The sequence below is a fragment of the Camelus dromedarius genome, chromosome 16, assembly GCF_036321535.1.
Source record: "Camelus dromedarius isolate mCamDro1 chromosome 16, mCamDro1.pat, whole genome shotgun sequence".
Taxonomy (NCBI): domain Eukaryota; kingdom Metazoa; phylum Chordata; class Mammalia; order Artiodactyla; family Camelidae; genus Camelus; species Camelus dromedarius.
The window spans coordinates 40,700,816-40,725,301 of NC_087451.1; the positions used below are offsets into that span (position 1 = coordinate 40,700,816).

Here is a 24,486-nt window from a genome sequence, read left to right on the forward strand (position 1 = left end):
GTAGCTTCTGCTTTCCTTCCCTCTGCCCTGATTCCAATGCAGATAGGAATCAAATGCCCTGGATTTTCCAGTCTGCCTGTTGTCAGCATCAATGCTTGCCGATTACCCAAGGGTCCTCACAAGACACCGCTGGCCCACAGCCCAAGTTCCATGGGGGTAGCAATAAACTCTTACCGCTTTGGAAGTGCAGCCCTCAGCACAGACCCTGGCCATAAGCATCTGATTCTTATCAGAGGCTGAAGGACAGGTTTTACCAGAGCTCCCGTGCCCAAACTTGAAAAGCAAGTTCATCTGCCCTTTTACCACACTCACTTGGGGTTCCATCCTATTCTTGAGAAAAGGTCAATGCTCCACCACTATAATGACTCTTGAGATCACTGTGTGAGCTAGTGACCACTGGCTGTTGGTCACCGAGGCTGACCCACCACATCAGTTTGCCTGGGACTTAGGACGCTCGGTGCTAAACATGAGAAAGTCCCAAGCAGCCCGGGACAAGTTGATCACCCTGACTAGAGCTGACCTTGTCCACTTAGACCAGTTCCCCAGCGTGCATGGGACCTACACCTCAGCCAAAATCCATGGGGGACAAAGAAAGAAGTGCTTCTGGAACCGCAGGCTGCCGCTTGTGTGTGCACAGGATAGTCTTCCTCCCCCTAGACTTGGATAGGGAAGGAGCAGGGAAGAATAGACAGTTTCATCATCACCATGTCCCTGGACTGTATTCTAAGTCTTATCAAAAAGGGATGTGGTTAGTTATTTGTAGATTGGGAAATAAATGACTGGTACAGAATTGGGCCATGGGCCTGAAACACCCAAACCTCCCCTCCATCATCCACTCCTTCCTGCAAGGTCATGAGGGGATCTATACTGACTGAGGACAGAGTGAGGCAGAGGGACACTTACTGTGGCTGGCATTTTGGCCCCAAACCCCATCGTCAAACTCAGTGAAGTGGCTTGAGTCATGGATAGGGCTCACTCTGGCTGAATCAGAATCAAAGCACCAATCGAGTTCTCAGGTCAAACCACGCTGATGCGAGGAAAAGCCACACCAGGAAAGTCACCTGTGAGCAGAGCCAAAGAATCAGGAAGGGGAACATGAGCAAGGGAGCATTTGCCCTGATGGCCAAAGGTGGGTGTCCTAGCCAGGGCATTGGGAATCCTACCCCTCCTATTGCTCACACCCCTGGCAGCAGAATCAGGCAGTGGCTGGGGCTCCAGGCCACGCCTTCTTTTCCTGGAATCCTTACAGACGCAAGATGCAAAGAGAGACTATACATGTGCTCTGGGACCTTTATTTTAAAAGCTCTGTCTCTGTGTCCATGGCCCATTAAAACGTCCTAAGTTGACCAATTTATTGAGCTTGTCTCCTTTTGTGGGAACTGAGTTTCCCCCATTTTGAAAGTCGTTTTTGTGTAAGTATCCACAGGACTGGTGGTCAAGACCCTGAGCTTCAGCGTTTTTAAGGATCTCTGTGATTGACTTAAGGCGAAACATTAAACTTCTCAGCTTCCTCGCCTGTAAAATTGAATGGACTAACTTTTGGACACTAAAGTTTCTTCCAGCTTTAAGATTCATCTCTCTCTCCCCTCAACCCCCTTCTCTCTCACACACATGCTTATTCTGCTTTATTTCTGGGCATTAACTCTGAATGCTATGCCAAACCATATTAGAGCCAGAGGCAAAAAGGAACAGTCAGTAATACCTGTCCTCTCTTTAAATATTAATATTTTATTCATGAATTTTTTGCATTAATTTGGATTTTAATGCAATATTTAAAATCTTGGCGCCTGAATTTGTGGTGCCCTCTAGGCCAGTGCCTCACCTGCCTCATCCCAGTCCCAGCCCTGTCAACCGTCTCTAACTCTGGGTGATGACGGAAGAAGGGACTGTCACAGGCAGAAAGAAGAGACTAAATGCAACCCACTTGACAAAGTTACCAAGGGCCAGCCATCGTGGTTATTTTATTATCAGTAACCCACCTATAATTTCTAGTTATTTGTTTTGTTTCCCCCAGACTAACAATTCTTTGAATGGGGGACCCTCACGTCTTTTTTTTTTTTTTTTTAAATCCTACTCTCCATGTACCAAATGCCCAGCACAGAGTTAAGCACTGAATTATTAGAACAAAATGACAAACCACGCACTGAATTCTCGATTTCACACTCACCCTTCTCTTGACCTTCCATGAGACAACTATCTCTCATTAAAAAATTTCTCTATGTTCAGACAATAAAAGCCCAAGTAGCTGGAAGAAAACCAGAAGAGTAAAACAGTGGTTTTTACACAGGGTTATCAGATAACAAAAAAGAAATGTGAGTTTTATTCCTCGCTTTTTTCTTTCAGAGTCGAGAGGAGCAGAGGGAGGTAAAACACAGATGAACAAGCTTCATGGGACCGAGAGAATTTCAGAATGTCCTCACTCGGAGGAAGGTCACCATTCTTGGACCTGATAAACCCAAGGATGCCTGTCACCCACTGGCCAGCAGCAGGGTCTGTGGGCAAACATGTTCTAACTGCACAAGCCTGGGCTTGGGGCGGAGGGCAAAGAACCTAGGATTGAAAGAATATCTGCAAAGTCTGCGTTAGAGGACGTTTCAAAGGAATTTTTTCTTTCTTTCAATTAGATGCATTAATAAAGACTGGAAGCTATAAAACTGGATTCGTGCCAAAGTGCTGGCAAGTCTTTATCAAGTAAATAAGCGATCATGGGTGTTCAGGTGCTGTAGGGCGGGGTGACACTCAATTGTGTTCTCTTATTTGGCTAACTGGCTGTGTGCCCTTGAGCAAATCACTTGCCCTCTCTGTGCTTTATGTTCTTTAGCTATAAAAGAGGGTGTTGGACTAAGACAGCTGCTAAGATCCCTGCTACCTCTGACATCAAATAGGAGAAGCACTACTGAAGGGCTGAGGGAAAGTTTGTTAAAAATTCCTTACTGTTGTCCTTCTGCCCTGCTAGCCTTTTTCATCAAGAGTGTCAAATTCTTAATTAGTAGGTTACCAAACATGACGAAGGCAAAGCTGTACTATATACATTTGGGAGGAAAGAAGGTTTACCTTTTTAAAGGGGAGAAACAGAGCTTGCTTAGGAGTCTAACTGAAGCAAGTCACACCCCCACAAAAACGAGATGGAAGCATGAAAGATGGTGAAAATCTGGGACTCTGTGCAAGCGAAAAACAAGAGCCATGTTGGTATTTTTAAAGAGTCTCATTCCGTTTGCAACATCTTTGTGCCTCCTTTATGGATTTCTCCATCTTTTCCAGCTCTACAATGAGCTATTTTAAGACTGTTTTCCTTCTCTACAGTAACACTGTTCAGATAGCAATTTAATTGTCATCATACTTTTTCTTAGTCTTTCAAGGCCTTTCATTATGGTAAAATAATTTTAGGCACACTGAGCATACATCCATTAAATACTTTCCTTATTTCACTAATGAACTCTTATAGGTGGTAAAAATTAACTTCATTCCACCCATGATACTCACATATCTGTTAAATTTTTATAGTTGAGAAACGAAGGTTGCAACTAACTGAAGGCAAATGAGAATCTCCTCTCAAAATGTTAAGTCTGTTGTTTCATTTCTGCCAAGTTGTAGCCGAAGAAAAGCCTATAAAAATACTTCACAAAATGAAAATGGCTCAACAGGTCCAATCTCAGGGTTGATGTCGCAAAAAGTGTTTTACAGGCCGGAGATGCTTAGGACTTAGAAGGCGCCCATGTTAATGCATTGGAAGGGAATCTGAGCAGACGTGTTTAAGCTTCATCTCAGGGGGCCAATCACTAGCACGCTTGCGTGGGACTGACAACATCAAGGTCCTGGATTGAATCACCACCCAGCTCAGCCAATGTCGCTTAATTTCCTAGCTCTGGCTATAACCCTAACACCTCTCTGCCATTTCACACACCCCTATGGGAGGTTTCAAGCAAGGAGGGTGGAGGATGGGGATGGGGTCAAACCCTGCCCTGCAGCATAGAAAGGAACTCCAAGCTCAGGCTCTACCCACTGAAGGATGCCACTTTGACACACGAGGGACAACACATTCTAACGGTGATGGTCAGACCCATTAACTCTGGTTGGAAGGTGCACTGAAAAGGAAAACAGAAATCATCCCATCACATTGGTGACAATAATGATCCTGTTGGTAAGGGGGGTTGGGAGTGGAGGCAAGGGATGTGCCTTCAGAGATAAAAGGGCAAGAGCCAGAGTTCTCTTTAGGGAGACGGGACAAATGTCATATGGCAAGAAAGGTCCATGGACTGTCCCTCCAGAGAAATATTTCCAGAACCATCAAGGGCCTTGACGACTGAAACTGGGATTTAGTAAGTGCTTCCTTACTTAGAATCAGTCCCTTTCATAGCCAGCTCTGATCTACTTAACGTCGGTGCCTTAGGTAGAAGGAGCAGTGTGTGGATTTTTCTTCAGTCAGATTTAATTCCAGTTTCTGTCTTTAAATGGGTGCAAACTGCTCCAAAGTGTTCCACGAGCCTGGTGCCTTAACCCCACTTCTCGTCTTTCCTTCATCTCTTATTCTGAATTTTTCCCCTCATTTCTCTCCCCCTTTCTTTCTAAACCCCAAATGGTGGATTGATGAGAGGACACAATTGATAGTAAAAAGAAGATTGTGTAAGAGAAGACAGACAGAAGCCCCTCCAGTCACATCCCGTGGCCTGGACGGAACCACTAAGGAGGGTCTGGTGGAGTTCACACTGACGTGGAGTTTAGGGCTTAACAACATAACCAGGAGGCTCAGTGACCACTCTCAAGAAAAAAATAAAGAAGAGAGGAATGAGAAGGCAGTTGTCATATTTTTTCATTTTATAGAAATCATTATTTCATTGCACTCCCATTTATACATTCATACACACAACCTGATACCTATATATATGTATATGGCAGTGAGCCATGTAGGACTGCAGAGAATTATAAGTGGAGTCTGCCTTAAAAAAAAAAAAAAAAAGGTTTCGCTCTTCGAGTGACAGTAAATTGGATAAATGCTATTTTTAGATGAAATATATCTAACTCATATCCAGATGTGATTCTACCACATGAAGAGAAAAACAAATCTATCTAAAGCACTGAGCTGTACTTGAAAATATTTTTTAAAGATCTCTGGCAATAATGATTTATCATGGAAAGGCTCAGACACGTGGTACTGACCACCAGCCTCTGCAGCGGTTCCCTTGGGAACAGCATCTGCACACATGGCTTCAACATGTCGATGATCCCAAGGTTTACATTCCTGATTTAATTGTTACGAACTCTCTGGGCTCGCGACTTGTGGGCAGTGTATTTCCCCATGAGCATAAAGGACTAAGGGGAGAAGAACAAATGGGTTGGGATTCTGGGCTAAGCCAGTGGGGTCCTCAAACGCCTGGCGTCTCGAGGGGTCCATCTGCTTGTTCAAAGGATGCTGCTCCCACACCAGACATTCTCGGAAGTCCTCCTACCCATTCACTCGGCAAATATGATTAAGCACCTACCATTTTCCACGCTGAGCACCAAGTGAGGAGCAGGACAAACACAGCCCCTGGCCTCATGCTTATAGTCTGTAGTCTGGAATTTCTTCTGGAGCCCCAATTACAAGTTACAAGAGAAACTCAAATCTTCTTACTTTAGTGACAAATAGTGGTGTCGGGTTTGATCACAGTCTTTGCTATCGTGAGTGACCTTGAATATTGTCCGGCCATCTGAAATGTCAATCCCTGAAATACAGTTCCCAAAATATAGAATATTTTGAAGATATTCAAAACAACAGGAATATGGGCTTTAAGGGAAGAGTTACAAATAAATGCTAGGGTAGGGGCATCATCCCTGGAATAAAGGCGTGGCCTCTCCAAGTGATTCTTTCTGCAGTTTATGCTCCTGCAAGGGAGTGAGGACGTCTGCCAAGGACAGCAGCAAGGTGGCAGGGAGGAGGCAGGGCGAGAGGGTGTGGCAGGGAACTAGGCAGGGCGAGAGGGTGTGGCAGGGAACTAGGCGGGGCAAGTTGGGCAGGTGATAAAAAAATCCCTGGATAGAGGAAGGAGTAGAGCTCTCGTGGAGGATAAAGGCAGTAAATGAGGGCAGCTTAGGAAGACTTGAGCCCAGATGGTTAGAGAACCTTGGCCAAGCATGTAACAGAATCCATCAAAAAACTGGAAGGGGACGCACAGGAACTAGGTCTGCCACCTGGGCACCAAAGCCCAGGGCGGTAGAAATATCCAGGTTACCCCACGCAACCTGGCCATGAGGAGCCAGACAGGTGATCTGGCCTCATGCAGGGCTGGGGAAGGACATGGCAGGCCACATGGCTTCCCGGTGCCACAGGAGTGCCAGGCCCTTCTCCTAGTTGTAGGAGCAGCCACAACTACCTTCAAATCTTCACGACTGTCTGAGCGGCGCCATCTCTGCCCCAAGAAGAAGATGGAGCCACCTAAGGATAGCTATCTACTCATGGACAGTCAGTAAAGGGTTAAGATGGAACAGGGGCTAATGACTTTGACATTCTTTCCTATGGATTTCTTAAATGTCCAGGAGCCATCTGAAGATGCACCCATACAGAAAAAATCCTCTTTTCATAACTCACAAATCATATGCACTGTTTTGCAGTTTAAGTGGGTTTTTTTACCCCCAGCATTAGAGATGGATTTGCCTGTACCCGATAGACTTTCCTAAATCTCTCACAAATAGCCCACTCTGCAGAGAAGCCCAGCTGCAAGCTGGAGTGTGCCTTGAAGGCATGAAAATCGAGCTGATCAAACTGATGAAGATATCAGGCCCGCAGCATCAGTTTCACTCACATTATACTCTACGCTAAACTAAGCAGGGCAAGCCAGAGTTTGCTTCCTTTCCCTCCTCAACAGCCGCCCCATCGGGATAATCTTTTAAGCCCAGAGGATCAGAAATGTACTCATCTTGTGCTTCTTGACACCCTGGGTAAAGCTGCTCCCCAGTCATGATGTTAATGGAGCTGTTCTCTTGGTCTCCACCCCAGCGCCCTCCTTTACACCGGCAGTTTAAAAATACACCTCAGATGGGATGGCCTGGTGGGTGGGGGCCAGGCTTCCCACCTTGGCTGCATACAGTTGCTATTTATTTTTAAAATCAGTTTTCGAAACTGGTCTCTATGCAAGATTTTGTTGGATAAAACAAAAAATTCGGAGGAGGTTCCATTTCACGTATACATGAAGGTGGGGTGCTTGAAATCACTGTCCTAGACCAAGAGTCAGCAGTCATTTCAACCATATGTGGGATGAACAGGACTAGACAGTGGGGTAAGCGAATTCCTTCTGTGGTCTGTTAAGCCCAAGGCATGGATAAGAAAACAAAAAATGGAATTAATAAAAGGGAGAAGAAAGAAGAGGGAAGCCAGAGAGAGAAAAGGCTCAATTGCTACAGTAGTGGTTTGGGGATTTGTCTCCCCAGAAAATGCACACATATATTCACCTAGTACTCTGCAAATCATCTGTAGGGCTGCATGGACTGTGAGGTCCCTGATTTGGGGACCCAGGCTGAAAACCATGGAAAGCCTCAGCCCCCAGCAACCGCCTCAGGTCACCCTGTCAGTTACACAGGGTGCTTGCTGTGAAGGCAAAATTCTGGATTCTTCATTTTTCTTTAATGCTACTCTGATCATTTTTCCTAATTCTCCTCCTCTGGATACTGCTTTGGAACCATAATGAACCACAATGAACCGCACCAAACGTTTTTGACATGGGCTTTCAAATATTTCACTCAGGATTCTCTTGATTTAATGGCCTTTATCAGCTACGCTCCAATCCATATCTTTAGATATCTAATCAGAAAAAGTAACGTGGTTGTCAGTTTCAGGCAAAGTCTACCACTTGCCACATGTGTTTCAACACTTGTCATATTTATAGCTCCCCCTTGGAAGCACAAACAATTGACATTTTTGCTGGACACACCTAATGTTACTCTGTTATTTTAACAGCATCAGCCTCCTGGTGTCATCCTCAGGCCTCCTGTGCTCCCTTAGGCCCTGATTGCATTGATACTGAAACTTCAATCAACCTTCTATTTAGAACCTTAAGACCAAGTAATCCACCAGGTCATTACCCTGTCATGCCTGATCATTACCCAAAATAATCACTGCCTTTCTGCCTCTCTACCCATCCTCTCCTGCACTGGCAAAGTAGGGTTTAATTCCAGCACAGACTTTTCCTTCTGAGTTCCAGCCTCAAGAACCAGGGGCTTGTATGTCCCGAAGACACCTTAAACTCAACATGCCTAAAGCTGGACTCTTTCTTCCTCCAGATCTATTCCTCCACCTGTCTGCCTGCACCCACCGCCATACAAACAGTGCTTAAGACAAAGATATCTGGATTCCCTCCTTCTCCACCCTCACATACATCAGGCGATAAGATCTCCATGATTCCACCTGCTTCACAGCCAAGTGTGTTAGTTCAGGTCCTCCTCTTCCTTCTGGATTACTGCAGCAATCTAACTGGACCTCCTCATTCCACTTTCAGCCCCTCTCCCCTCCATCGGCTGTCAATGACCTTCCAAATTATGAATCTGCTCTTGTAACCATTTCCACTTAAAATCCTTCAACGGATGCCCCTTGCCTTCAAAATACAAACTGGCATGGAACTCAGCCGCTTCATAAGCTATCCCCGTGTCGCCCTCTGCTCCCCCAGGCCAGCACCCGAAGCTTGGGCCCAGGAAACCTCGTGCTCGTCCTCTAAATGATGGCCTTTCTCTCTTGGCCACCCTTTTCCTTGCTGAACACCTACGTATTCTTCAAAAATACATGGGATGTTTATGCTGGCACTATTTTGGTGCTGTACGCATATATTAGAAGTTTTAATCCTCCCAGAAATCCCCTGGGACTTGCAGAATTTGCTGAAAGTCACTCAGCTGATGAGTAGCTAAATAGAGACTCAAATCCAGGCCTGCCTGATCTCCATGAAGCCAAGACGCCCCACTTCAGAACTGCACTCAGATGTCATTTGCTCCTGGGGGCTTCCCCGACCCCTCGTCTGGCCTGCTCTTATACCCCCTGCCTGGGCTTTCCACTAACGGCCTTGAGTAATACGCAGGGCAGTGTTCATCAGTCTCTGTCCTGTGTTGTGGGCTTTATAGTTGGTAGACGCCTTGGGCCTTTTAATGAGAAGAGAACACCTGTTCACAGAAACTAAAATTTAAATAATGTGTAAACTATGAGTCGACCCCCGACCCCGACTCCAGCTCCTTAGAAGCCACCAATGTTACCCTCCTTGTAAAACCTTCCAGAAACATTTATGACTATGGAAATATATGTACATACACTCTTTCCCCCAACAGATGGGCTCATATCATACAAACTTTTATGCAATTTGTTTTTTTCCTTAAAACTTCATCCTAGACATTTTTCTACATCAGTACGTGTAGATCTACCTTTCTTATAGAAATAATTCCGTGTATACTATTTTTACAATTTGTATAAATGAATAAAACTCACTGTTTAAAGGTTAGAAAGTCAGTCTGAAAATAAAAATTCTAGCCACGGGCTATTTACAAGAGAAACACCTAAAACATGATGCAGAAAGATGAAAAGTCAAGGGATTTATTGAAAAAAATAAGAAAGAACACATAAGAAAGAAACACATGTGTGTTTAAATAAATAAATTGAAGAGAAAGGAAATTTCTGCCTTACAAAAGAAAGCTAACTGGTAAATACAGAAGGAATGATGAAAGTAGAAAATTGCCATTTGGCGACCATCATGTTAATAATTGATTCAAGCAAAAATCTCTAATTTTTACTAAAGGGTAAAAATTTGAGGAGTAACCACTTATTTACAATTGTCTCAAAATCTCTCTTGACGAGAATCAATTTGTAAATTACAAAAGGAAAAATAATAACTTTCTATTGAAGAGACTTGACAGGCACCGCTCTAACCAAGTGATCTGAATTAGCAGCACGATTAACGTGCACATCACTTGATACCCTGCACTAAGAAGGACACAGCATTACTTCTGGGGTATTTCTGTCAAAATGCATAACCTGAATATCACCATGAGGAAGCATCAGACAACCACAAATCGAGACATTCTGCAAAATAACAGACCAGATCCTTCAAAAATGTCAAGTTCAGAAAAGACAGTGAAAGCACCAAGGAAGCATTTCAGATTAAAGATGGCTAAAGAGATGTGACAACAGAATGCAACCTGTGATTCAAGACTTTCTTTTGCTATAAAGGACATTACTGGGACAAATCCCAGTGGCCTTTCAAAATTACAAATCTGATCTTGTAACCACGTCTACTTGACATCCTTCAATTATGTCCTCTGCCTTCAAAATATAAACCAAACCCATTAGCACGGAATTCGATGCTGTCCATGAGTGGTCCCATCTGTAAATACTTCAGCAAGTATCTCTAAGCAATGACTTTTTCATCGTTAATGTAGCCATAATTTCAGAGGGCTGGATGTGGAAGCTACAGGAGACTCAGACTGTACCAGCCAGCCTGTGTACCAACCAGCCCCTCCATCCAGGATGCTGGCCGCACTGGAGTGCCCTTACTGCAGATGAGCTGAATTCAGGATCTCTAAGAGTAAAGCTAGGGTGGTATTTTTAACCAGGGGATTAGAGCGTGCAGTCAGCCCTGCCACCCTCTGCATTCTCTTCTCCCACCCCCTCACTCTTGAGCTCTGTGCAATGATGAACTGTAATCCTGGGGACCTAGTCTTGAGCCTCTGCCTGGGAAGGTTTTGCCCTGCTTTGCCCACTCCCCTGGGCTGGCACCTGGCTCCTCTGGGCTTCTGGAGTGCCCCGGCATTGCTACCCAGGATGCATGTTTTCCATATGTCATCTTTAATAGACACATCTCCTTGAGGTTGACTGGCAAGCAGTGTGGACAGCACTGAACCAGAGGTTTTGAGAGTCTCAAAGGAGGGGGCAAGATGTCCCTGAGTTGGAAATTCTGAAAAGGCCTCATCTCCTCAAAGCAGGATGGGATGGGTGGAGATGTAAAATTGGGCTTGCTCCTACCTGATCTGAGTCCTCTGAAATTTCTCTTCTCCACCCCCTTTCCCCACTTTAATTAAAATGTGATCATCTGCATCTTGAAGGTGGCTTATTGCATGGTCTTTAGAGTCTGAGAACACTGGGCTTTGCACCTATGTAGCCTGGGGAAGGTCAGTGGACCTCACTGACCTCAGGTTCCTCATCAGAGAGCTGAGACTAATGGCACTTCACAGGGTTGCAGTGAGCATTAAATGGAATGCTCTAGATAGGGGCAACAGGGAACCCCTAAAGGTGAGCAGTTGAACAGTCGTTCTGAGGTGGGCTTGGAGTAGGGAAAAGCTGGAGGACTCTCTCTTGGGACATCTGTCATATCCCAAGCAGCAAAAGCATTACCTGACTCTTCTTAAGAGACTTCTTGTGAGATCACTGTAGATTCGCATGTGTTGTAAGAAATAATACGGAGAAATCCTGTATACTCTTTCCCCAGTTTCCCCCAGTGGCACATCTTAAAAAAACTATAGGACCATCACAACCAGAATATTGGCATTGATACAATCAAGATTCAGAACATTTCCTTCACCACATGCTGCCCTTTCATAAGTGCACCCACATCTCTTCCAGCCCCATCCCCTCCTTAACCTCTGGCAACCACTGATCTATTTCTATAATTTTGTCATTTCAAGAATGTTATATAAATGGGATCACATAGTATATAATCTTTGGGGATTGGATTTATTCATTCACATTAATCCTCCAGAGAGTCATGGAAGTGTTGTTGTACCAATAGTTCATTCCTTCCACTGCTCAGTAGTATTGTGGATATACTGCCACTCACATGCATTCACCTGCTGAAAGACACCTAGGTTGTTTCCAGTTTAGGGCTGCTATGAATAAAGCTGCAATTAACATTTGTGTCTAGGTTGTGTGAACTCTTCTGAAGTAAATGTCCAAGAGTGTCATTGCTGGGTTGTGTGGTCATTCCATGTTTGGTTTAAGAAACTGCCAAGCCACAGAAAACCCAGAACTGCCAAAGTAATACTGAAGAAAAAGAACAAAGCTGGAGGAATAACCCTCGCAGACTTCAGACAATACTGCAGACCTACACTAATCAAAACAGTGTGATATTGGCACAAAAACAGACATATTGATCAATGGAATAGAGTTCAGAGCGCAGAAATAAACCCACAGACCTACAGTCAATTAATCTTCAACAAAGGAGGCAAGAATATACAATGAAGAAAAGACAGTCTCTTCAGCAAGGGGTGTTGAGAAAACTGGACAGCAGCATGTAAATCAATGAAGTTATAACACTCTCTAACACCATACACAAGAATAAACTCAAAAAGGCTTAAAGACAAATATAAGACAAGACACAATCAGCCTCCTAAAAGAAAACATTGGCAAAACATTCTCTGACATAAATCTTAGCAATATTCTCCTAGGGCAGTCTACCCAGGCAATAGAAATAAAAGCAAAAATAAACAAATGGAACATAATTAAACTTATAAGCTTTTGCACAGCAAAGAAAACCATAAGTAAAATAAAATGACAACCTACAGAATGGGAGAAAATCTTTGCAAATGATGTGACTGACAAAGGACTGACAAATGATGCAATTTCCAGAATATATAAACAGCTCATACAACTTAATAAGAAAAAAAAATCCAATCCAAAAATAAGCAGAAAATCTAAACAAGCAATTCTCCAAAAAAGACAAACAAATGGCCAATAGGCACACGAAAAAATGCTCAGTATCGCTAATTACCAGAGAAATGCAAATCAAAACTACAATGAGGTATCACCCCACACCAGTCAGAATGGCCATCACTAAAAAGTCCACAAACAATAAATGCTAGAGAGGGTGTGGAGAAAAGGAAAACCTCCTATACTATTGGTGGGAATGTAGTTTTGTACAGCCATTATGGAAAACAGTATGGAGATTCCTCAAAAAACTAAAAATCCAGCAATCTCACTCCTGGGCATATATCCGAGCGAACCTTATTCAAAAATATACCTGCACCCCAATGTTCATAGCAGCACTATATACAATAGCCAAGACATGGAAGCAATCTAAATGTCCATCAACAGATGATTGGATAAAGAAGTTGTGGTATATTTATACAATGGAATACTACTTAGCCATAAAAAAGAATAAAATAATGCCATTTGCAGCAACATGGATGGACCTAGAGATCATCATTCTAAGTGAAGTAAGCCAAAAAGAGAAAGAAAAATACCATATGAAATCACTCATATGTGGAATCTAAAAAAAGAAAAAACGAGGACACTAATGAACTCATCTACAAAACAGAAACAGACTTGCAAACATAGTAAGCAATCTTATGGTTACTGGGGGAAAGAAGGAGGGAAGGGACAAATTTGGGAATTTGACATTAGCTGCTATGTATAAAAATGGATTAAAAAACAGATTTCTTCTGTATAGTACAGAGAACTATATTCAATATCTTGCAATAACATTTAATGGAAAAGAACATGAAAATGAATATATGTATGTATATGCATGACTGGGACAGTATGCTGTACACCAGAAATTGACACATTGTAACTGACTTTACTTAAATTAAAAGAAAAGAATGCTCCAGAGGGGAAAAAAAAAGAAAGAAACTGCCAAGCTGTCTTCCAGAGCAGCTGCACCATTTTACATCATGCCAGTTGTATGTAAGTGATCCAATTTCTCTGTATCATTGCTGGCATCTGATATTGTCACTATTTTTTATTTTAGCATTTCTGACAGGCAAGTTTCAATTTGGATTTCCCTAATGACTAGTGATATTGAACATCTTTTCATGTGCTTATCTGCCATCTTTACTGTTTTCTTCATGTCTTTTGGCCATCTTATTATTGGAATTTTACTTTTTTTACCGTTGAGTTTTAAAAAATTCTTTACATATTCTAGACGTCAGATATGTGGCTTGCAAATATTTTCTTTATAGAAATATTTCCAGAGCTGTCTTTTATCCCCTTACCTGAGTCTTTTGCAGAGCAAAAATTTTAATTTGATGAGGTCTAATTTATCAGCGTTTCCTTTTATGGACCCTGTTTTGAGTGTCAAGTCTAAGAACACTTTTCCTAGCCCTACATCTCAAAGATTTCCTATTTTTTCTAAAAATCTTAGTTTTACATTTCATATTTAAGCTGGTGATCTTTTTTAGTTACTTTTTGGTAGAAAAATATGAGACTTTGTTTTTGCCTATGGTTGTCTAATTGCTTCAGCGCCATTTCTTGAAAAGGCTTTCCTCCTTTGAATTGCTTTTACATCTCTGTCAAAAGTCATTTGGACATATTTGTGTGAGTCTATTTCTAGATTCTCTTTCCTATTCCATTAATATGTATCTAATGTGTCTCTTTGCCAATCCTATGCAATCTTAATTACTACAGCTATAGAGTAAGTCTTGAAATCACATAGACTGATTACTCCCACCTTATTCTTTTTCAAAATTGTTCTGGCTTTTTGTTTTGACTTTCCACAGAAATTTTAAACTATTCTTCTCTATATCTATTTAAAAATTTTTTCTGGGATTTTGATAGCAATTACATTAAACTTTAGATCCATCTGGGGAGAACTGACATCTTTACTATGTTGAATCTTCTAACTGATGAGAATGGAATCTCTCTCCATTTGTTTAGATCTTCTTTGATATCTGTCCTCATATTGTATAGTTTACAACATAAAAGTCCTGTACTCGTTTTGTTAGAGTTTTACCTAGGCATTTTTTGAGTGATTGTTAATATTATATTTTTCATTTTGGTATCCACATGTTCATTGGTAGTATATATAACTGATTTTGGTATCTTGATCTTGTATCACATAACCTTGTTAAACTCATTTATTCCACAGGGTTTTGTTTGTTTTGGTTTAGGGTATTCTGGGCGGGGGGGGATTCTTTGGTATTTTCTATGTGGACAATTGTGTCATCAGCAAATAGGGACATTTTGATTCCTTTCTTCCCCATTTATATGCCTTTTCTTTTCTTTCCTTATCGTACTGGTTAGACCTTCCAACACTAGGTTCAATAAGAGTGGTGAGAGTGGACATCTTTGCTTTGTCTCAGTCTTAGGGGAAAACTTGGGTCTTTCACCATTTAATATAATGTTGACTGTTGTAGGTGTTTTGTAGATGCTGAAAGGCATAGGGTGGACGTTTCCATTCCAAAAGGGAGAAACAGAAAAGAAGGAAAGGGTGATGGGTCTCAAGCAAGTCTTAAACTTAGCAAGGTAAGTCCCACTAGACCTTAAAGCCTGAGAATAATCCTGTTTGGTTCTCTGCTCTGCCTTATGGACCCACTGAGACAGTGATTCCATCTCTGTGGCTCTGCCAGACAGGGATCTGGCCCCTTCGCTCAGAAGCTGCATGGCCTGTTGAAACCCAGGTGGTGGCTTTGATGATCTCTGAATTGCCTTCAGGGTTGTTCTTCCTTTTCTTTAAATAGCACATATTTGGAGCCAAATAGCTCTATGGTCTGAACTTAGAGGATTTAAGAAATCTAACAGCCTTCCTTCATTTCATCTCATTTTTTAATGTTCCCTTTAATTCAAATTGGCAGTGTCTTTCCTGGTATTAACCCATCTCTATTCCTGGCTTCTGCTGAAATGACTGATTAATTCCATGAGCTGCACCCATGACCTCTCTATCAAATGCTGTTCAGCCACACTCCTAGTGTTCTCTTCAGAACAACCTCTCATTTTTTGCAATATGGATAGGTTGAGAATTTCCCAAATCTTCAAGTTCTGGTTCCTTTTTGCTTAATAATTCCTTCTTCAATTAATCTCTCCCCTTTCACATTTTACTGTAAGTATTCAGAGGAACCAAGCTTCTCCTTCAATACTTTACTTAGAAATCTCCTCAGCTGAGTATTCAGCTGTATCAATCACAAGTTCTACCTTCCACAAAATATTAGAACACAATTCAGCCAAGTTCTTCGCTACATTATAGCAAAAATCACCTTTCCTCCAGTTTTCAAACACCTGTTCTTGATTTCTGTCCAAGATCTCACCAAAATCACTTTAACATCTATATTTCTAGCAAGCGCCTCAAAACTCTTCCAGACTCTACCCATCACCCAGTTCCAAAGCTGTTTTGACATGTCTAGGTATTTGTTATGGCTGCACCCCACTTCTTAGCACCAAAATCTATCTTAGTCTGCTTGGGCTGCTATACCAAATATATACACCAGATATTAGGTGCCTTAACCAAAATTTATTTTCTCACAGTTCTAGAGACTGGAAGTCCAAGGTCAAAGCACAACAGGGTCAATGTCTGGTGAGGGCTGTCTCCTTGTGTTGCAGATGGCCACCTCTCACTTACATCCTCCGTGGCAGAGAGCAAGCAGACTCTCACACTCCTTCTTCTTATAAAGCCACTAATCCCATCATGAGGGCCCCACCCTCATGACCTCATCTAACCCTAATTACCTCCCAAAGGCCTCATTTCCAAATACTAACACATTGTGGGGTTAGGGTTTCAACATACAAAATCTTTCTGGCCAGCAGGTAGAGGTCAGGGGGATGATACAATTCAGCCCATAGCATTTCTCAAAGTTCTCTGTCTTGCTAGGCTGCCCCTTTCCCAGTCCTTTGAGTAGAGACAGCAGGCATTTGTTGGGTTTTTCTTGTCTGCTCCTGTTGGCATTTCCAGGGTGCTGGCTCCTTCTGCTCCAAGTCTGGGATGTACCAGGCAAAAAAGAAAACTCAAGAAACTCACCGCCATATTGTTCCTCAGGTCCTGAAGTCCCTAGCCATTCTCCTGTCCACCTTTCAGAGTCTTCTTTTGTTTGTTTTAAAGATGATGATCAGGGTTTTCAGTTATACTTCGTGGAAAGAATAGGGAAAAGTACATCTACTCTACCTTCCCTGTTACTTCTACTTTTTAAGAATCCTAATGGAGAGCTGCACCATCATGTACAGAGGAACCATTAGGTTGTTAATAAATGTCTTTTTTTCCTACTGAAAGCAATACTGCAATTAAACTGGGGAGCCAACTGTTTGGGGTTTTTGCTTGTTTTTCATTTCTTTATCACTAGGGCTTAGCAGTACCGAGCCACATAGCAGGTAGCTAATAAATGGTATTGAATGAATAACTGCATTGTGACTGAATGGCAACTTAACTCCTTACCTAGTGTGCACTTAATTGCTTCAAAGATTATTATCACTTAAAAACCTCAACAATTAGAACTGATATTGACTAAAACTTAGCTTACTAATTGATAAAGACCTGATAAATGCCTTCTCCATCAGTATTTGCATTTTATGATCGAAAGAACTTAGCGTGCTAGGTATGGGTGCAAATATGATTAGAAGGAAATTCATCAAAACAAAATCCTAGTGTTAACTCTGGGATTACCTGTGGCTTAAATTTCCTTAGTGTTCTAAATTTTCTACAGTGACCACGCTTCGTATACCAAAAGAGTAAAATGATAAAAATCATTCTTAGAGTGAAATCTTTTAAAACTCAATGGCCTGAAGCTGCAGTCATTGGTGGAGGGTCTGAAGTCTCCATAAATAACATCATGCTGTGGCTCTATTTTTTAGTAATCCTGGCATGGCATTAACTAGGAAATAGAAATGGAAGCATCAGGGGGACATACTACTTGACCAAAAACATCACGGCATCTGAGGGAGACAGGCCTACAGGAACACGCACAGAAATGTCACACAGCTGTACTCAGTGTTGGCAGAGGAGTGAACGACATGGGTGGCAGACTAATGATAACAAAAGCTGGCATTTATTAAGCCCTTACCTCACATCAGGTACTGTTCTGGATGCTGTACATGAAGCAGTGTCCTCCTGACACTTACCCCATTTCACATTTGAGAAGACAGAACTGCCCTGTGTGATCCCCCTAAATCACACAACAGAAAGCAGAGAAGCTAGGATTCAAAGCACAGGAAACATGGCTCCAGGACCCAAACTCTGACTTTCAAGGGTGTCAAGGTCTCCTCCGCCCTAAAAATACCTCCTCGTCCAGCTGTTCCTTGATTTGTAACACTTTCCAAAAGCAGCATCAAGGTGCTTCTGGATGAAGGGAAGGTGCAACAAATCCCGCCCATGGGAATTCTGTGTGGCCACGTGCATCCCTGCGGCATCTCCCTGGTGGCTTACCGCTGATTTTGCATTCCTGTTATTTCTGGAACACATCCTATGATTTGACTTCACCCTTAACTTTCGATCATTGCTATACATTTGCCTTTGGAATGGGTCCCAGGCACCCATCAGTTGTGCGTCAGACCTCCTGTGGGTCCCATCCTTAGGTTCTGTTCTAGCTGCTTCTCATATGCATTCACATCTTTAGTCCCTCTGCTGAGGGTTGGCAATACCAGTTTTATTTCTCTGGTTTTGGACCCTGTGAAAACAGTATTCCTGGAGAGGCACACTAAGTCTCATTAATATTTTCTCCAGTAAACTCACAGTAATGTATAAATTACCTGGGCCAGAAAAACAATAGACTGAATCTCTTAAAAATAGAGGGAATGACTTTTGATGATAATATTGGCTATTTTGAGTGATACCAATAATGTTCAAGACCCCTCACATATTGAATAATCAGGTCACCAAGATGGCTGTTTTCTTGCTCTTTGTACATCCCCTGCTCAACTAGTCCCTGTCTCACCTACATCCTATTCACATGACTGACTCTCCCTCTTCATCACAGAGCCAAATCAGTAAATGCCTACATACTTGCTCCCTGCCCCAGCTAGTGATTGTTCTAATCTTTAGATCAGAACTCCTCTATCAGATAGCTTATCAAAGGAGCCGTGAGGGGCATGCTCCTCTGCTGGTTTCCCTGGTAACCAATGAGCCAACCTGAAGTCAATTCCCCCTGTAACTGATAACCTCCTCCCAGTTCCTGGGAATCCCCACCCCTTCCCCAGAGTAGCTGGAATGATCCTCCTACTCACATTAGCATATGAAATTAAATTACCAAGCCCATAAAAACTAGCAGTGCTGTGCCTGCCTCTGGTCACTCTCTCTCTTGGTATCTGAGATGGCCCACACTCTGTCTATGGAGAGTGTATCTACTTTTACTTTAATCACTCCCCTCCACTACCGCCACCCCTGCCTCGTGGCCTTCTGGATGGCCTACACTTGGTCTATGGAGTGTGTATCTCTCTGAATAAATCTACATTTACTCAACTACAGCTCATTGTTGAATTCTTTCCTGTGTGAAGCCCAGAACCCTTACTTGATGGGGCACGTCCCAGGGACTCGTCTTGGGACCTGGGACACGGCCATCCTCTTGTGCCCCACATTTTCCCCTGTATCATGAAGCTGGGTAAGTACAGGTCTTGCAGGCCTGCAGGGTGCAGCCCAACGCATATTGTCTTATATAATCTTCACAGCCTTGGCAATGATCTCATTTCCCTTTTACAGATGGGGAACAAAAGCCTCGGAGAAGTTAAATAAGACTGCATGGCAAAGAATCAAATCCAGGTCTGTCTGGTTTGCAAAGCTAGAGTTCTTTCCCTATTTCTATGTTTGTTAGACACTAGTGGAGGAGTGGGAAAAGAAAGGAAAAAATTGAGCACTCCATATATTGTCTCTATATACAAATACTAGCCCATTGCTGGCATCCTCTACCAATTTTTTTGGCCATTTAGAGACATTCATTGGCTCACAAACTTTAGGTGATAGATTTACACACACATACACAATGTATTTCTTGAAAAATAAGAATGATATTCTGCCAAGAATCACTGGGGGAAAAAATCTAAACAAAATTGACTCTGCCCAATGAATTAGAACACTGACTTCAGTGCATAATATTTCTTCTGTGCCTTCTAAATCATTTTTGCAGAAAACTATGTTAACATTTTACATTAGGGAAGCCGAGATTTCTAATTTTATTTGGGCTTTCTCTGGTTGAACTAAATATACGGTTGCACTTGTTTGCTCTAGACCAGTGGTCCTCAAAGTGTGGTCTGTGGACCTGGGGGATCTCTGAGACCCTTGCAGGGGTGCCCATAAAATTATTATTTTTATAATAATACCGAGATGCTATTTGCCTTTTCTCTGTGTTGAAATCTGCGCTGTGACACAACAATGATGGGTAAAACTGCTGATGTCTTAGCATTAATGAAGGAAGTGGCACCAAACTGTACCAGTATGAAAGGACCACTGATTTTAGAGAATAGAAAGACCTGCCACAGGTGGGGAGAAAGTATTTACAAAATGCATATCTGATAAAAGACTAGTGCCCTAAGTATACAAAGAACTCTTAAAACTCAACGATAATAAACAACCCAATTTAAAAAATGAGTATAAGGCCTCAAAAGACACCTCACCAAAGAAAATACACAGATAGCAAGTGAGCATATGGAAGATGCTCAGCGTGATATGTCATTAGGGAATTAAGGCACTGTGAATTAAAGCAGTAAGATACTACTATATACCTATTAAATAGCTACAGTCCAACAAACTGATCATACTAAATGCTGGCAGGGATGTGGAACAACAGGAACTCTAATTCATTGTTGGTAGGAATGCAAAATGGTACAGCCACTTTGGAAGACAGTCTGGCAGTTTCTTACAAAGATAAACAAGCCTTACCAGAGAACCAAGCAACCACGCTCCTTGATATTAACACAAATGAGTTGAAAACATATGTTCACACAAAAACCCACATACAAATGTTTCTGATCACTTTGTTCATCATTTCCAAAAACTGAAAGCAACCAAGATGTCCCCAAAAGGTGAATTGATAATAAACAGTAATACACTCATCAATGGAATATTACCCAGCTATAAAAAGACATCAGCTGTCAAGGCATGAAAAAGACAAAGGAATATTAAATGCATATTGCTTAGTGAAAGAAGCCAGTCCTAACTGGGTAGATACTGTATGATTCCAACTGTAAGGTATTCTGGAAAAGGCAAACCTTTAGAGACCATAAAAAGATCAAGTGTTGCCAGGGGTTCAGGGGAAGAGAAGGAGTGAGTAGGTGGAGCACAGTGATTTTTAGGTCAGTGAAACTACTCTGTATACTGTAATGGTGGACACATGACATGCATTTTCAAAATGCATAGAACTATGTATCACAAAGAGTGACCTCTAGTGAAACTATGAACTTTAGCTAATAATAACATACCAATATTGGCACATCAATTGTAACAACTGTACCACACTAACGCAAGATATTAATAATAGAACCTGGTGGGGGTGGGGTGGTACCTAGGAACTCTCTGTACTATCTGCTCAATTCTTGTAAACCTAAAACTACTCTAAAAAGTAAAATCTATTCTTTTAAAAAAGTAAATTAAAGTCCACTGACTGGATTTCAGATTCCTCATTGCAACTAACCTTTAAGAAAACACCACTTGTTGAGTCTGGATTTGGGATCAAAGAAAAATGTTCGTAACTATTTGAAAAAGCTGTTAAAATACTCTCTTTTCCAACTCTGTATCTATGTAGGGCCAGATTTTCTTCATATACTTTAACCAAAGCAACATATCACAACAGATTGAATGAAGAGGCAGATATGAGAATCTGTCTTCTATTAAGTCACACAAAATCTAAAAACCATCCCTCTCTTCTCACTAAATTTTTTTAAGAAAACAGTTATTTTCCTTTTAAAATGTTATTAATGTTACATGTAAAAGGTTTTTTTAAATTATTTTAACACAAGTAAGTATTTTTACATTATCTCAGTTCTCATTTCTTATACAGTAAATTTGATAGATATAATCCACACAAACAAAAACAAAAGTTTTTAGAGTATAAAGGGGTCATGAGAACCAGAAGTTTGAGAAATGATGACCTGGGCCTATATGCTCTGGTTAAACTTTGATTTTTAGGCTATTTTCGGAGCATTTAACAAGTGATGTACTAATAGTAACTACATCTAATAGTAGTTATATAGAAGCTGCCAATATCCAGAAAGTAGCCATCAGGACTATCTGGGTGTATGCAAAAAAAAAAAAAAATACACACATACACAGACGTGTGTATGTATGCTAAGCATATCTTTTTTTTCAAGCATGAATTTGGAACGTGTTCAGTTTTCATTCTTAACGTTATCTTCCTTTATAATGAAACATTTCAAAGAATATAATAAAACAGGAAGGTAAATAAAAAAACAGTGCAAGTCAAATTTATGGTGTAGGAACAGAAGGCTTGCTATTACAGCTTTTAATGGCAGATAGTTTACAATAAACACTGGGCTTAGCCTGGTAGAAAATAGTCACAGACAGGAGGTAATTACATGTCCATCTCCAAGCATCAGAAACTCTGGAGTCCCTCCAGTTGAATAATGCAGATCTGCCAACTGTCACTCATTTAGACTGAGGCTTTTTTTGGTGGTTGTTTTAATTAAATTGGGGGGAAAAAAAAGAACCTAAGATAAACCTCCCTCTGAAAGTGCTAAATTTCCATGGATGGAGAAATCCATGTCCCATCCTTTTACACTGTCTTTATTTGTCTTGAGTAAATCACACAGACTCCCATAAATAGAGTCACAGAGGCGAATGGAATGTATACGGTGTTAGAAAGGGCCTGTTGCCAGCAAATCTGACTATTACAGTGCAGGTTCTATAAACAGTAAGAGAAAAACAGCTAGATCCCAATACAGATAACAAAAATATAAATGGACCTTTTAATGAGCTTTGCATCATCACATATGAAATAATAAATACACCCAAACAGAGATAAAAAGAGGAAGAGCAAAATTATGCAAAAATTCTGTTGTTAAGATATGTGGGCAGCATGGCTCAAAATAGAAACCAAGCAGCTTTCCAAAGACTTGAAGGTTTTAGATAAAGAAAATATAATCGCTCTAATTCTTGTTTAATCCTGTTCCCTTCAGCTTTTGTCAGAAACAGTTACCCACCTCTGGTTATTTGAGGACAGTGGAACTGTTCACAGAAATATACCTGAAACATATTCTCACAAGTACAGATTCTAATTCTGAGCCTTTTACATTAAAAAAAAAAAAAAAGAACCATAGCAAAATTCAAGGTTATGTGTAGGAAGAATAACCAAGATACAAATGCCATACATATTTTACGTTCGTCTCCAATATGCCTCACAAATAACTTACATTTATTTTTGCTGTATGAATACTTCAGATTAAAGGGGAATTTAGTATCAATTCTTAAGTTGTTAACTAAATAGGCTTCATGTGTTATTAACACCTTAGATTATTTGCAATCAAGGGCTCTCAGTGTCACACTGTGTACTTACCCAGGATGGCTTCTTCTTGAAATGAAGAATGTGGGTAAGAGTAATTCTAATTTTTATTTGGGTTATCGTTTCATTGGCTAAGAGGTTGCCCCAGGACGCCAATGGAAACTTCCACTTCATTTCACAGTGAATGAAAACATTTTTCCTTATACAGCCCTGTATAGCAGAACTATCCTATCCCATGGCATTGCTAATTATAGCCTGACATACATTCAAAAAGAATTTTAAAATAAATAATACTAGATTTTAAGAACAGTAATTATCTTTACTTTCAACTTCATTATGAAAATTTATGACACATCACAAAAATAACGTGGACAGTGAGAAAACGAATGAAATTTTAAAAGGAACTGAGGTACTTACTTTTCCACTATTTTTCCCTCTGGTACGGATGCCTGCTTCCATCAGCTTCACAGGACCTGGGCAAAAGTAAGCATTATGGTATTAGATCACACATTTGGTAAACCAATAAAACTCAAAATTGAGTCTGAAGAAGTCTTCGACTTAACTAAAAGTTTGCATTCAGAATGCTTACAGGTAGAATAGCCCCATGAGTGGGCTTTAATTGATCCTTATGGCGTTTTTCTAAAAACTGAATTAGTTGTCAACATTCACAAATCAGAATACTTCACAAAAACAGAAACACAGGCCTGCACTTCTGTCTTCCTGAGCGACTGAGCAATCAAAAGGTCTGGCAACACAGCACCTACACGGTCATGCCGGGGCAGAGGGACAGGAGCCGGGCATTGGCGGTTCCACTCGAAGGTGACCTGAGCGCCCAGCCAGCCCACTGTGCGCACGCGCACTGCCCGCTTGGCGCTTTTGTGTGAGGCCCCTGTTAATGAACCACTCGCTCCAGCTGTCAATGAAGACAAGCCTGATCGGACTCACGTGTTTGCTTCATCGGGGTTCCTCCCTATCCTTTCCAAGAAAACCCTGTATTAAGTACAGAGTTTCAGGTTCCGATTGAACCTCAAATGAGCAGCCTTTAGGGCCATTGTCCCAGATCAGAATCACTTCAAATGTATCACTGATCTGGAGATTTTTCTGGGAAACAAGGGTTCATAGCCTTTACTTGAAGTTTCTAATCTACGTTGAGCTGGATAATGTATCTCAATTCAGAATGAAAGTCATTCTGCGACCAAACAGGAAAAAAAACTCGTGACAGAGGTATTATGGAAATGCTTCTCTGTGTATGAGACCGGGATGGGAAGAATTCCTAGATTCCGGACCCCACTCTGCCGCCAACAAGCGGTGGGACCTGAGGTGAGTCACTTAACCCATTAGCCTCTGTTTCTTCATCTATAAAATGAAGTGGATGTTTCTGCATTAAAACCCCAGGCCATA

The 24,486-nt window shown here is 41.5% G+C and overlaps 1 protein-coding gene and 1 long non-coding RNA gene across 8 annotated transcripts in view; one reads left to right on the plus strand and one right to left on the minus strand.

The window, feature by feature from the left end:
* The window catches only part of LOC105090420 (uncharacterized), a 148,459-nt gene that overhangs the window by 39,682 nt on the left and 84,291 nt on the right, over positions 1-24,486 (minus strand). For 2 of the 5 annotated variants that reach the window (XR_010384591.1, XR_010384592.1), the window contains exons 1-3: positions 23,675-23,843; positions 23,503-23,558; positions 904-1,061 (exon numbers count right to left, since the gene is read on the minus strand). This is a non-coding gene — a long non-coding RNA (uncharacterized LOC105090420). The other 3 variants (XR_010384593.1, XR_010384595.1, XR_010384594.1) reach the window with 3 other exon arrangements.
* Positions 24,082-24,486, plus strand: part of MARCHF10 (membrane associated ring-CH-type finger 10) — an 88,738-nt gene continuing 88,333 nt past the window's right edge. For 2 of the 3 annotated variants that reach the window (XM_031468845.2, XM_031468846.2), the window contains exon 1: positions 24,082-24,405. The gene's annotated coding sequence lies outside the window, so the exon portion shown is untranslated. The remainder of the gene's footprint in view (positions 24,406-24,486) is intronic. The other variant, XM_031468847.2, reaches the window with a different exon arrangement.